Here is a 16094-nt window from a genome sequence, read left to right as displayed (position 1 = left end):
CCATTCGTGCAAGGCAAGAAGTGGAACTAAAGTTTAGTCCCACATTGCTAGTTTAGAGGGAGTTGGACCTCTTTATAAGGGAGGTTCTTTCCCCACTTGTATGAGCATGAGAACAAGAGGGACATCCACGCGCACTCCTCCGCCGCCGCCCGCCTTGCCACGCCACGCCACGCCACGCCTCGCCACGACGCGTTGCGGGTTGCGGGTTGCGGGAACGAGCCGATGTCTAAATTTTTGCCACGCACGACGGGTATATGAAAGGTCACGCGGGAGATGAAACGTTTTCTGTAGTGGACACTGAATTCGAACGGCGTGCCTCTTCGGCCGCTGCCTGTTCGCTTCGTCTCCCTCCGTTTCTTCACCTCCCACCGCAGCCTGTTCGCGTCCTTCTCCTGTGCCTATATAAGAGAGGTCACTCCTCTCCAGAGAGACACACCAGAAGCTCGTCTTCCTCTCGCCACAAAGTTCCGAGCACCACGCTGCTGCTATGTTCTTCCCCATCCCGTCTTGCAGCGTGCACCGCAGGTCGGGACAGTAGGCCTCCGGAACCGTACCTTTTGAGTCCTATACGGGAGAAGGGTGATAAGGTTTTTGGGGAGTGCTCCGCACGACTACTGGCTTCTTCATCACGGACTCCGACGACGACTTCCCCGACGACGACTTCTTCCCCGACGTCGACTACCTCAACGACGACATGGCTGGAGAGGATGTCGACCCCAAGTCCAGTGCTTCTGTTGCTGCTGTCCCGTACGTGTTCTTGCTCTTTCTGTTAGATGTCATGACACAGTTCTTTTCTCTAGTTTCTGCCCTATATATGTTAGGTTCTACTTCATATATGCAACTTCATCTAGTGTCTGTTCTAGATGTGTTTAGTTCAAGTTCATATATGCAGATGCTCTTTACCTTCTCTCTGTCAGAACGCATGACTTGTTTTATCTCGACTATATTATTCATGCTTTATCTAGTATTTCTGTTAGTAAAATCATTTGGTAAATTGCTCATTTTTCCAACAATCCAAAAACCTTATTATAGGCAATTTACACCAAGTGGTTTTGCTGCTTCCATGAGACCTCCTATGTTTGAGGGTATCCACTATAAGAGGTGGCACGTGAGAGAAGTCTTATGGTTTCAAACCATGAGTTGCTATGACACCACTTTTGGCAAACCTGAAGGAGAGCTTGATGCTCAACAGGCACAAGATTTTCAGAAAATGGATACTCTGTTTAAGGCTGCTCTCTTGAGTGTTCTTGGTGAGAACATAGTTGATGCTTATGCGTCAATTGATAATGGAAAAGATATGTGGGATGCACTCGAGGCCAAGTTTGGGGTCTCGGATGTTGTCACTGAGCTGTACATCATGGAGCAATTCTATGATTACAGGATGAGTGTTCTTGATGAGATACGATCATTTGCTAGAGAACTTGAGCACTTTAGTTGTATGCTACCGGACAAGTTTGTTGCCGGAGGTATCATCACTAAGCTTCCTCCTTCATGGAGGAACTTTGCTACTTTACTGAAACACAAGAGACAGGAGTTTTCCGTTTCGGATCTCATTGGCACTCTTGATGTGGAAGAAAAGGCGAGAGCAAAGGACACACGTGCTCGAGGTATTGAGGGAGGATCTAGTGCCAATCTGGTACAGAAGAAGAACTTCCAGCCCCACAAGTTCAAGAACAAGGGCAAGTTTGATGGTAAAGCAAAGTTTGATGGGAAGAACAAGGTTGTGCAGCACACGAACTTCAAGAAGAAGAATGACAATAAGAAAGGTGCTTGTTATGTGTGTGGAGATCCTGATCATTGGGCTCCTAGTTGCCCTAATCGCTATGACAAGCGTCACCCTGGGAAAGGCGGCAAGACCGCTAATGTTGTCATTGGAGACACTGACATGAAGGATGATGGGTATGGTATATTTCCCACTATTCTTTCAGTATGTCATTCTCCTGATTGGTTGATTGACACGGGTGCTAATGTGCATGTATGCGGTGATATTTCCATGTTTTCGTCTTATCAGACCGCAGGGACTTCAACCGTGTTGATGGGCAACAGTTCAAGTGCTTCTGTTCGTGGTGTTGGCACGGTCGATCTGAAGTTTACTTCGGGGAAGATCGTGCGACTGAAGAACGTGCATTATGTCCCCTCCGTCAATAAAAATCTTGTTAGCGGATCTCTTCTGTGTAGAGATGGCTATAAGCTTGTCTTTGAGTCGAATAAATTTGTAATATCCAAGTATGGAACCTTTGTTGGTAAAGGCTATGAGTCAGGAGGCCTGTTTCATTTATCCTTATCAGATGTTTGCAATAAAGTTATTAATCATGTTTGCAACAATAGTGAATCAAATGTGTGGCATTCACGTCTTTGTCATGTTAACTTTGGTTGCATGTCGCGACTAGCAAAGTTGAACTTAATCCCTAGTTTCACCACTATCAAGGGATCTAAGTGTCAAGTGTGTGTGCAAGCTAAGCAACCTCGTAAGTCTCACATGACTACAGAAACGAGAAATATTGCACCACTAGAGCTCATACATTCAGATCTATGTGAAATGAATGGTGTTTTGACAAAAGGTGGAAAGAAATATTTCATGACGTTAATTGATGACTCCACTAGATACTGTCGCGTGTATCTTCTGAAATCTAAGGATGAGGCTTTGAACTTTTTCAAGATCTATAAAGCTGAAGTGGAAAACCAACTTGATCGGAAAATCAAGAGGCTTAGGTCCGACCGTGGTGGAGAGTATTTTTCTAATGAATTTGATGCTTTTTATGCGGAACATGGTGTAATCCATGAGAGGACGCCTTCCTATTCACCTCTGTCTAATGGGGTGGCCGAAAGAAAGAACTGTACTCTAACTGATTTGGTTAATGCCATGTTAGACACATCGGGTCTCTCCAAGGCATGGTGGGGGGAGGCGATATTGACGATATGTCATGTCCTAAACCGAGTTCCCACAAAGAACAAAGAGATAACTCCATTCGAGTAATGGGAGAAGAAAAGGTTAAAACTCTCTTATCTATGAACATGGGGTTGTTTGGCGAAAGTCAATGTTCCAATTCCAAAGAAGCGGAAGCTTGGACCAAAGACTGTGGATTGTGTTTTCCCGGGATATGCTTTTCATAGCATTGGCTATAGATTCTTGGTTGTAAAATCTGAGGTACCTGACATGCATGTCGGTACGATCATGGAGTCGAATGATGCGACTTTCTTTGAACATATCTTTCCCATAAAGGACATGGCTACCTCATCTAATCAGGAGATGCCTAGTTCATCGAATCAGGAACCAGTTACAGTTACCAAACCTGCCATTTCGATGGAACACTTTGAAAGTCATGTGGAGGAGAACAATGAAGTTCCTACTAGGAGCAAGAGACAGAGGACTACAAAGTCCTTTTGTGATGATTTTCTTGTGTATCTCATAGATGACACTCCCAGTTCTATTTCAGAGGCCTATGCATCTGAAGATGCTGACTATTGGAAGGAAGCAGTTCGTACTAAGATGGATTCCATCTTAGCGAATGAAACTTGGGAGATAATTGATCGTCCTTATGGGTGCAAACCTATAGGATGCAAATGGGTATTCAAGAAGAAGCTTAGGCCTGATGGTACTATTGAAAAGTACAAGGCTCGTCTCGTGGCTAAGGGTTATACCCAAAAGGAAGGTGAAGACTTTTTTGATACTTACCCACCTGTGGCTCGACTGACCACTATTTGAGTTCTACTTTCACTAGTTGCCTCGCATGGTCTTCTCGTTCATCAAATGGATCCTAAGACTGCTTTCCTAGATGGAGAGTTGGACGAGGAAATTTATATGGAACAACCAGATGGGTTTGTACCAGATGGTCAGGAAGGAAAAGCGTGCAAGTTGCTGAAGTCTTTGTATGGACTCAAGCAAGCACCCAAACAGTGGCATGAGAAGTTTGAAAGAACTTTAACAGCTGCAGGCTTTGTTGTGAATGAAGCTGACAAATGTGTGTACTGTCGCCATGATGGGGGCGAGGGAGTTATCCTTTGCTTGTATGTTGATGACATACTGATTTTCGGAACAAATCTGAATGTTATTAAGGAGGTCAAGAATTTCCTATCTCGCTGTTTTGAGATGAAGGATTTAGGAGTGGCTGAAGTCATTCTGAACATCAAGTTTTTGAGAGACGATGATGGTGGGATTACATTGCTTCAATCTCACCATGTGGAAAAGATCATGAGCCGCTTTGTCTATAGTGACTGCAAGCCCTCTCCAACACCATATGATGCGAGCGTGTTACTTCAAAAGAATCGAAGAATGGCTAGAGATCAATTGAAATATTCTCATATTATTGGCTCGCTTATGTACTTAGCCAGTGCTACACGACCTGGCATCTCTTTTGCTGTTAGCAAACTGAGTTGGTTTATCTCAAAACAAGGCACTACGAATTATGGAATTCACTACACTGGGCACCCAAAGGTGCTTGAAGGGTATAGTGACTCAAACTAGATCTCAGATGCTGATGAGATAAAGGCCACGAGCGGATATGTATTCACTCATGGAGGTGGCGCTGTTTCTTGGAAGTCTTGCAAGCAGACCATCTTAACGAGGTCCACAATGGAAGCAGAAGTCACAACACTAGATACAACTACGGTCGAAGCAGATTGGCTTCGCCGGCTCTTGAATGACTTGCCGGTTGTTGAGAAACCTGTACCGGGTATCCTTATGAACTGCCACAATTAAACTGTGATCACGAAAGTGAGCAGCTCAAAGGATAACATGAAGTCATCAAGACACGTTCAGAGAAGGTTAAAGTTTGTCAGGAAAATGAAAAACTCTGGAGTTATTGCATTGGATTGTATCCAAATGTCTAAAAATCTGGCAGATCCTTTTACTAAGGGTCTATCACGTAATGTGATAGATAATGCATCGAGGGAGATGTGTATGAGACCCACAATATGAGTTGTTCACAGTGGTAACCTATTCTTTGTGATCGGAGATCCCGTGAATTAGATATGGACAACAAGCTGTTGATCAACTTAGAGGAGAGTATCCTTACTATTATCAATACCACTCCATGAAGATGCAATACTCTCCTAAAACTGCATGGCAGGTTGATGTATATCTTAATGTGTTCTAAGTGGCTCATTCAAGCAGAGATGTTGTCCTGCAGAACATCTTTTGAAGAACACACCTATATGAGTTTGATTGTCAAACGTCGCAATCTATGAGAGTAGGGTTCTCTCTAGTAAACTCATGAAAGGTCTCGGAGTATGACCCATAAGCTCCACCCACGGGGAAGACCCACGGTAGCCACGTGTCAGTCAAGGCTTTATGTGAAGATAGATTCGCAGAAAACTTGCAGTTCAAGGCCCAGTCCACTATTCAAGTTACTTACTAGTGTAGCATAGAGTTCTAGGTGGAAGTTCAACTTAACAGTCTCCACTGCAGTACCGGTATATAAAACAATATTTTGGAACCAAAGGCAATCTTTGTGTGCCTCTGGGATCTGGTGGTGGATTGCTGGAATTTTGTCTATTTTGGGCCTAGCCCAATAGCAGTTTCAGAAATTCTTAATAAATCCTAGAGGCCCACGCAGCCCATTCGTGCAGGGCAAGAGGTGGAACTAAAGTTTAGTCCCACATTGCTAGTTTAGAGGGAGTTGGACCTCTTTATAAGGGAGGTTCTTTCCCCACTTGTATGAGCATGAAAACAAGAGGGACATCCACGCGTGCTCCTCTTCCGCCGCCTCCCGTCTCACCACGACGCGCCGCGGGTTGCGGGAATGAGCCGAACCGATCTCTAAATTTTTGCCATGCACGACGGGTATACGAAAGGTCACGCGGGAGATGAAACGTTTTCTGTAGTGGACACTGAATTCGAACGGCACGCCTCTTCGGCCGCTACCTGTTCGCTTCGTCTCCCTCCATTTCTTCACCTCCCGCCGCAGCCTGTTCGCGTCCTTCTCCTGTGCCTATATAAGAGAGGTCGCTCCTCTCCAGAGAGACACACCAGAAGCACCTCTTCCTCTCGCCACAAAGTTCCGAGCACTATGCTGCTGCTACGTTCTTCCCCATCCCGTCTTGTGGCGTGCACCGCAGATCGGGACAGTAGGCCTCCGGAACCGCACCTTTTGAGTCCTGTACGGGAGAAGGGTGATAAGGTTTCTGGGGAGCGCTCCGCGCGACTACTGGCTTCTTCATCATGGACTCTGACGACTACTTCCCCGACGACGACTTCTTCCCCGACGTCGACTACCTCAGCGACGACATGGCCGGGGAGGATGTCGACCCCAAGTCCAGTGCTTCTGTTGCTGCTGTCCCGTATGTGTTCTTGCTCTTTCTGTTAGATGTCATGACACAGTTCTTTTCTCTAGTTTCTGCCCTATATATGTTAGGTTCTACTTCATATATGCAACTTCATCTAGTGTCTGTTCTAGATGTGTTTAGTTCAAGTTCATATATGCAGATGCTCTTTACCTTCTCTCTGTCAGTACACATGACTTGTTCTATCTCTACTATATTATTCATGCTTTATCTAGTATTTCTGTTTGAAAGTGCGTTATATCGACTAGAGGGGGGGGGGTGAATAGGCGATTTTTATGAAAGTCTTCAAAACATGGAGGTTATGAAGACAAACGATAGAAATAAACCTATTACCCTGCAGCGGAAGGTAGACTACACTAGGCAAGCCATAGTCAAGTATTTAATAGAGTGAAAGCACAGTGACTAATAGCAGCAATGTAGTAAGGATCAGGTAGGAAGATATTGTGAAGCCACACAGCACACGCAGTCACTCAGTGAAGACAAAAGATAGTGCGAACATACAATGACTTCACAAGGAGTAACAGTAAGTAAAGGGAAGGGAAGATGAAAACAGTGACTTGCTGAAGACAATGATTTGTTGAACCAGTTCTAGTTGCTGTGACAACTGTACGTCTGGTTAGGGCGGCTAGGTATTTAAACCTTAGGACACAGTCCCGGACACCCAGTCCTGAACACGCAGCTCAGGACACCCAGTCCTCACCGTATTCCCCTTGAGCTAAGGTCACACAGACCTCGCCCAATCACTCTGGTAAGTCTTCAAGGTAGACTCCCAAACCTTCACAGACTTCGTTCACCGGCAATCCACAATGTCTCTTGGATGCTCAGAACCCGACGCCTAACCGGCTGGAGGATGCACAGTCCTCAAGTGTAATAAGTCTTCAGATCACACAGACAAGAAGACTTAAGTGATGCCTAATTCTCTTTGGCTCTGGGTGGTTAGGGATTTATCCTCGCAAGGAATTCTCTCTCAAAGGCTTCGAGGTGGGTTGCTCTCAAACGACAAAAGCCGTACTCTGAATCTGAGCAGCCAACCATTTATGGTTGTAGGGGGTGGGCTATTTATAGCCACTTGGCAACCCGACCTGATTTGTCCGAAATGACCCTGGGTCACTAAGGAACTGACACGTGTTCGAACGGTCAGAGTTCAAACTCACACGGCAACTTTACTTGGGCTTCAAGCAAAGCCGACTTGTCCGACTCTGGACAAGATTCGCTCTCAAAGTCTTCACTCGAAGACATAGGTTTTGTTTAAGCATCACTTCAGTCATTCTGACTGGTTCTCTTGGACCCCACTTAACAGTACGGTGGTTCCTATGACTCAACACAGAAGAAAGAGAACTACGAAAGATCTAAGTCTTCGAGCTCCATAGGCTTCATGTGGTGTCTTCTCTTGTCATAGTCTTCAATGTGAATATCTTCATATACCACCTTTGACTTCAATGTCTTCATACATTTTTAGGGGTCATCTCTGGTAGGAAAACCGAATCAATGAGGGACTTCTACCTGTGTTATCCTGCAATTCTCATAAACACATTAGTCCCTCAACTAGGTTTGTCGTCAATACTCCAAAACCAACTAGGGGTGGCACTAGATGCACTTACAATCTCCCCCTTTTTGGTGATTGATGACAAACTAGTTGAAGTTTTCAACGGGGAATATAATCTGTGAAATTGTAAAGGATAAGGAATTGTCTTCATAAGTTGCAAGGGCTCCCCCTGAAGATGTGCATATAAGTAATTTGCTTTTGGAATGCAAATGCACATGGCAGTTTGTACTTGTGGAGATCCACTTCAACTTATGATGACAATCCACTATGCATGTGAAAGTATATGAAGATAATGACATGCATAATGGAAAATGGACGTCTGCAGAATGATCTAAGTGCGGAATTTATCGTCGCACATGCTGAATTTATTATCGCAACACAAGGTGGCAAATAAGTAGCAGACGACCATCGAGTTTAAGTGTTACAACTCAAAGAACCAAATGTAGCAAAACGAGAGTTGTAAGCACGAAGCAAAATATAAAGCACCCGCCCATATGGACCCGCTTGAAGACTATCAACCTCATATGCTTCTCCCCCTTTTGTCAGTAAGGACCAAAAAGGTTTGAAGACATAGAGCATCTACTCATTCCCATGAGGAGTAGGTGAAGCAGCAGGGTCGTTGGTTGTGTTTGGCGGTGCTGAAGAGCTTGGAGCAGAGTCGAAGCTGCTGAAGGAGGTGGCGGTGAAGTAGCATCGTCTTCATCCTCGATTACTCTGGCATTCACAGTTGCAGCAGAGGAAGAGAACTCAGAGTCTTCAAGGGATGGAGTTCGTCGCAGCACTGCCCTTCGAGGAGGTGTGGAGTCAAACTTGAATTGCTCAGTGAAGCCATCCTCTTGAAGATCATCTTTAGAACACATCAGTGTTAGCCCTTTCCATGTGCGGCGAGAGGTTTCATGGGCAACAAAAGCATTCGTGGTGGCAAGATTGCGAGTGCGATTAACATCCACCAAGAGGCTTTGCATCTGACACTTCAGCCAGTCATGATGCCTATCCTGTTTCTGATGAAGAGCCACAAGAAGCTCTCGGTCGTTGAGAACACGAGTGTGCTTCTTGGGTCGTGGAGCAGTTGTACTGTCAGTGGCTTCAGTGAGAGCAGGATGCGGTGCACGTGTAGTGCCAGCCAAAGGATACACACGAGTTACGGCTTCAACGCCTTCAACGTTCTGAGTAAAACTTTGATGCTCTGTATTCTGAAGACTGAGAGGTTCCTTGGCAGGCTCAGGATAGATGGCTTCAATAGACATATCCACATCAGGCAAAAAGATCCGATGGTTGCGGGCCGAGGGCTAATATGAGATAGCGGAGTGAAGTTTGATCAGCCGCATCACCCAAGGGACGTAGAACTTCAAACCAAACAGATCAGAGCCAGATGCAGCAAGTTGGCGAATGAAGAAATCCTGTGTATTGAAGCATTTTCCATGAAGAATGTAGAAGACCAAAGTCTTCATTGCACCGTCCAGCTTGGCATGGGGAGAATGTCCTTTGATTGGCCAGAGAGTTCGCCTTATGATGTGATAAATGGTTCTTGGCAGATACTCAAGGTCTTCAACGAAGAACTCCGTGGGATAAGCAGCATGTTGGGGCAATGACTTCATCATACTGAGCATCTGACTCATATTAGGTTCAGTCTTCTGAAAGATGCTCTCAATAGCTTCACTATGAAGCTGACAACCATGCTCATAGAGATCGCCAGGAGTGGGCAAACCAGTGAGCTCAATGATGTCAAAGGCTTTGGCTTCGTGATGAACGTTTCCTGTCATCCGCTCCAGGACCCAAGTCTTCGGATCTCTGCAATACCCGCAGATGTGAAGTGTGGCATAGAATTGGAGCAGCAACTCTTCATTCCAATGCTCTTGGTCAGTGACGAACGGCAGCAGTCCAACCTCTTTGAAGCAATCCAGAGCTTCTTCCAGACAGGGCAGACCAGCTATTGCTTCAATGTCAAGGCGCTTGTGTGGGAAGATGCGACCTTGGTTGTAAAGAACGCATGAGTAATAGCTTCGCTGCGGATAACTCTAGAACTGATCAGATGATATTCTTTCCCTGGAGTAGGGGTTCCTGGAGCTGTTGAAGAATGTGTTGTCTGCTCTGAAGCCATTGATATTGAAGGAGCCAGGTGCTGATGCAGGACCTGGGAACCTTGGCAATCTTGGGATTGGCTTCTGTACCTGAGGCCTGTGCTCAACATGATAGTCGAATTGGGGACCGGCAGCAGACGCAGGAACAGAAGCAGCGGGATCAGTGGCTTCGCTGACTTCTGGTGCTTTTGTTGGTGAGGGCTCCACATTTGCTTCAGCCATGACAGCGTCAGTGGCTTCAGTGGTGTTGTGGTAGCAGCCGCAAGATTTTCAACCTCCACTTGACGAGCTGGAGGGTCGCTTATGATCACGTTCTCCTCAAGAACTGCTTCTTGGTGGGACAGGGGAGTAGCAGCTTGTGGTACTTCTTCTTCATCGGCTGATGCAGCCGAAATGTCTTCAGCAGTTTTAGCTTCAGATGCAGAGACTTGAGGCCTTGGACCTTTGCGAAGCCTGCGCAACACGGGCGACGCCTGTGGAGTTTGTGTTGGCTGGGCCTCAGAGTCTTCTTCCTCTTGTGGGCGATCCGCTTACGAAGCATCCTGTGCTATTGGTGTCAGTGGACGACCAATGCTGATGAGTTCACTGTGTGTGAGCACAGGCGATGATACATGTTGGTGCTCTAGCTGAGGAAGGGCTGCATCATCTTCGACATGGTCATGGTGACCAATGTCCTCAGCAGCGAGGGGATCAGCTGCTGGAAAGTCTTCAGCTTCATGAGCCTCTGTGAAAGCAGGCTCATGGACAGTCAGTTGACGTTCTTGTGGATCGGCGTCGGGGTGAACCATGGAAATGGGTTCAACAATCAAGGGCTTTGTGGGAGCAGCCCATTCCTTCTTGGTCATTCTTTTCTTCTTGGCGGGGGCAGTAGCGGAGGCTTCAGGATGTTTTCTCTTCCTTGTTTCAGCCTCTGCAGTCCTGGTCTTCTTCAGTTCTGAAGCGGTTGACCTGGCCTTTGGCTTCGGGCCAGTCATGCTAGTTGGGAGGACAAGGGGATCTGCCTCCTGCCTTGGTGCTTCAGGTTCATCCATAGCGGGCTTCTTCTGCTTCTTGGCAGCCATCCTGGGGTTGATGCCAGGACGCCCAAGGGCCTTGCGCACACACCTATCAGTCAGGACCTTCATGCGCTCACGAGAACCCTGAGCTTCTGCACGTTTCTTTAGAAAGGCTTCCTTGAGCTCGTGCAGCATAATCTTGAAATTCTTCACGTCTTGCACGCTGAGCTTGGCCATATGCTTCTTGAACTGAGATTTCTCAAAGTCAATCTTCTGCTTCAGTTCAACAATGCGCTGGGCGATAGCTAGCTCTGAAGCAATGGCGCCATGGAAGGCGACACTGAGGCCAATGGGTAGTTGGAGATCGTCGAAGCTGATGTTTGGCGTGTCAAACCATTCATCAATGAAATTGTGAATGACTGTTACATTAAAGAGAGGCAAATCATTGAAGATTTCTGCTTCTTCTTTGCTCTTGATGAGTTGCTCAAGAGCGTCATCTGCAAGAACTTCCTCACTTGACAGATCAATGGCATCATTGCACAGAATGGCAGCAGCTGTTAGCTCTTGGCCGGTGTGTGGCAGAGGCATCTTGACCTTCTGGGGCTTGGAGATGCGTGATAAATCTTCGGACTGCACACTGTCTTCAGGAGGTGCAGTTGCCAGTGGCTTCGCCCGTGAGATTTTTGGTGAAGGGGCAGGCTTTGAAGCTTTAGGCTTCTTCAACTTCTTTGGCTTCGGCGCTGCAGGCACTTCATCTGATTCAGCGTAAGCTGCAGGCTCATTCACTGCAGTCCCTTGAACCAAGATATGGGTGATGAGGCCTTCAAGGTTTTAGAAAGGACCGACGACATTGGGTTCTGCATCTCGTGTGCCATCAGCCCTTGGAGCTGAGGGACCAGGGTTGAAGTCTAGTCCCAATGTCTTCTTGTTTTGCTTCGCTGAGTTCTGGGCAAACTGGAAGTTGCGCTTGAACAGAATGTTGTCACGACACCATAGTAGTGACGATGGGTGTGCATCAGCAGGCTGTGGCCCATGGACCATGCAGGGGTAGAAGCCTTGTTCAATGGCTTCATCTCTGGACCTGGATTGAAGATTCTTGTATAGGATGTCTCCCCACGGTCTCTTGATGGCATTTTTCTCAGCATATTCCTGGGTTACAAATCGGTATTTGAACCATTGTTCTGCCCAATATCTTCGAATCCATTGGATTCGGGTCTTGCGCTGATTGTAATCCTCTTCAGAATCTGTCTTGTACAGTTCTGAGAGGTCATCTGGCAGATCTCTAGATGTTTCTCCATGACGCTTTCTACCACCCTTCCTTGCTGATTTCTCTGAAGCCATGAACTTTAAACTGAAGGGCTTCAACACGTTCAAAGGCTTCAAAGATTTTCGCTTGCTGGACAAACAGGAACTTGCTTCGGAAGAATTTATATGATGCTGTAAGAATTCTGCAAATGAATGCAGACTATGAGAACCAAGGGATTCTCCCACGGACATGTACCTGTGACAGCATTAAGGTGTGAGGGAAGGGGAAGAGGTCATATGCATTCTCAGAAGATTTTGAATATAAATCAGTTTAGAAGACATTGACCTCATCGTGCGAAGACATTCACTCATAGATAAGGAGTTGGTTCCAGATTTGTACGAATCCAGAGATCAGTACAAGTGAGGAATCTAACTACTTTGTGAAGCATAAGTGAACATACTAGGCATGTTATGAGATGCAGTATGAGAGAGATCTAACTTGTGTGAATAGAAACTGCTTGTGGTAGAAAGTGACAAAGCCATAGGATCAACGGTGCCGTAAAAAGGAAGTTTTATTTACCACACTAAGAACTGTTAGACGGAGTGGAAGATGAGGCCGAGCAGTTCGATCTTCCATGCCCTAACTTGGCGACGGAGGACACCTACGGCGACGGCGGAGAGGACGATGTCCGCGGTCGGCGTGAAGACGGCGTCGGAGAGGTTGCAGCAGCGAAGCGCTTCGTCGCCGGCGTCGTCGAGGGCTAGCGGTGGCGCTAGGGTTCGTGCGAGAGTGGAAGAAGAGATAATGACCACCGTGAAGTGTGTATTTATAGGTACAGGGGCGGCACTGCGTTCTTACACGGGTGCCCCTGGCAATTCGCATCTGAGGAACACGTGGCCATCATGCAAAATTTTGGGGTTTGTTCCACGTCCCACGCACGCCTGGATTGTCAGGTGGTCGTTCCTACTTCTCCAGGTTTCATGTGGAGGAATGAGCATTGAAAGTGGACTTAAGGTTTGTCTTTGTATCTTCTGCTGACAAGGACGCAGTGAAGACATTCGACAGTTTCAATAGAATGCATATGATTTGGAGAGATAGAGTTTGAGACAGATAGCATAGAGAGGTTAGGGTCCAATCACATTCACTTAGTTCAAAAGATTCAACAAGAAGACATAGCTATAAGTGAATGCTGTAGAGGACAGAACACTAGTATATATATATATATATATATATATATATATATATATATATATATATATATATATATATATATATATATAATCAATAGTGAAGATAATCATGAAGACATGTTGAGATTGAAGCCAAACCAAATGTGAAGACATAGCAAGGTAACGCCATGAGTGAAACACTTCAAAATAGAACATTTGGTGGTGGTGTTACCCACCGTATAGGAAGTATTAGACCCAGACACGGCGCACAATTATCGTGGCGCTCCGAAGTCAAATTCCCTATTAATGTATTCACACTTAGAATGTATGTCTTCATTGATTGAAGATATACTTTACTTCGTGTGTTGTACATCTAAGTCATCAATATGCATAAGGTTAGGATGTGTGCCTGATCACAGGACATTTGAGGATTCCAGGATATTTAGCTCACACCGTAACTTGCAAAATCTCTTCTCATCCAAGGGCTTGGTGAAGATATCTGCCAATTGCTCTTCAGTGTTGACGTGTATGATATCAATATCTTCCTTCACAACATGATCTCTGAGAAAGTGATGACGAATTTCAATGTGCTTTGTTTTCGAGTGCTAAACTAGGTTGTTGGCAATCTTGATGGCGCTTTCGTTGTTGCAGTAGAGTGGCACTTGCTTCAGATGAATGCCATAGTCCTTGAGCGTTTGCTTCATCCACAGAAGCTGAGCGCAGCAAGATCCAGCAGCAATATATTCAGATTCAGCAGTGGAGAGAGATACACAGTTCTGCTTCTTTGAAGATCAACATACAAGTGATCGTCCCAGAAAGTGACATGTGACTGATGTAGACTCGCGATCAACTTTGTCACCAGCATAATCAGCATCCGAGAATCCAACCAGATCAAACTCTGAGCCCTTTGGATACCATAATCCTAGAGTTGGGGTGTGAGCCAAATATCGAAGAATTCGCTTCACAGCTAAGTGATGCGACTCCTTTGGTGCCGCTTGGAATCGAGCACACATGCAAACACTAAGCATAATATCTGGCCTAGATGCACATAGATAAAGTAAAGAACCAATCATGGAGCGGTATACCTTTTGATCGAACTCTTTACCATTGTCGTCAGGACCCAGATGATGCTTGGCTGGCATTGGCGTCGTGAAGCCTTTGCAGTCTTGCATACCGAACTTCTTCAGGCAATCTTTGAGATACTTCTCTTGAGATATGAAGATGCCGTTGTGTTGCTGTCGTATTTGAAGACCGAGAAAGAACTTCAGCTCTCCCATCATAGACATTTGATATTGCTCTTGCATCATATATCCAAACTCTTCACTGTACTTCTGATTGGTGCAGCCGAAGATAATGTCATCCACATATATTTGGCACACAAACAGTTGACCATCATATGTCTTCGTGAAGAGAGTGGGGTCGAGAGAACCAGGTATGAAGCCTTTGCTCTTCAGGAAGTATTTGAGTGTGTCATACCAAGCCCGAGGGGCTTGTTTGAGGCCATACAGTGCCTTGTTGAGCTTGTATACCATGTCAGGATGTTTTGGATCTTCAAAGCCAGGAGGTTGTGCAACATACACTTCTTCTTCAATCTTGCCATTGAGGAAGGCGCTCTTCACATCCATTTGATAAAGAAGTATGTTGTGATGATTTGCATAGGCCAGCAGTATGCGTATGGCTTCAAGTCTAGCCACAGGAGCAAATGTTTCATCAAAGTCAATGCCTTCCACTTGAGTATATCCTTGAGCAACGAGATGAGCTTTGTTTCTGACAACTTGAACATGCTCATCTTGCTTGTTGCGGTATATCCATTTGGTGCCTATTATGTTGTGCTTCCGAGGATCGGGACGCTTGACCAGTTCCCATACATTATTTAGCTCAAACTGTTGAAGCTCGTCTTGCATAGCTTGAATCCATTCAGGTTTCATGAAGACTTCTTCATCTTTCTTGGGTTCTGTTATTGAGACGAATGCGAAGTGCCCACAGAAATTTGCTAGCTGAGTTGCCCTTGAACGAGTGAGTGGACCGGGTGCATTGATGCTATCAATTATTCTTTCAATCTGCACTTCATTGGCAACGCGAGGATGTACAGGGCGAAGATTTTGCTCTTGCTGATCATTGTCGTTGTTAGAAGGAATGTCTTCAGGCTGAGCATTGTCTTCATGTTGATCAGGTGCTGAGATGATAAGTTCTTCTTCAGGATGAGCTTCAGAAGGTATAATTTCTCCAGTTCCCATTAGCTTGATTGATTCACTAGATGGAACTTCATCTAGCACATTTGGCAGTTGCTCTCTTTGTGAACCGTTGGTCTCATCGAACCGCACATCCACTGTTTCAAACACTTTGTAATGAAAGAGATTGAAGACTCTGTAGGAGTGCGGATCCTTTCCATATCCAAGCATAAAACCCTCATGTGCTTTTGGTGCAAACTTTGAGGTGTGATGTGGGTCCTTGATCCAGCACCTGGCGCCAAATACTCTGAAGTAACTGACATTTGGCTTCTTGCCAGTAAGGAGCTCATAAGATGTCTTGTTCAGAAGCTTGTGAAGATAAACACGATTGATTGTATGGCATGCAGTATCAATGGCTTCAGGCCAGAATTTTCTTGGAGTCTTGTATTCATCTAGCATCGTTCTGGCCATCTCAATGAGTGTTCTGTTCTTGCGTTTGACGACCCCATTCTGCTGTGGCGTGTACGGAGCTGAGAATTCATGTGTGATGCCCAAGGTATCAAGATATGTATCAAGGCCAGTGTTCTTGAATTCAGTGCCATTG

The sequence above is a fragment of the Triticum dicoccoides genome, chromosome 5A, assembly GCF_002162155.2.
Source record: "Triticum dicoccoides isolate Atlit2015 ecotype Zavitan chromosome 5A, WEW_v2.0, whole genome shotgun sequence".
Lineage (NCBI taxonomy): Eukaryota > Viridiplantae > Streptophyta > Magnoliopsida > Poales > Poaceae > Triticum > Triticum dicoccoides.
The sequence above is the reverse complement of the archived record's forward strand: the minus strand, read 5'-3'. Positions refer to the sequence as shown.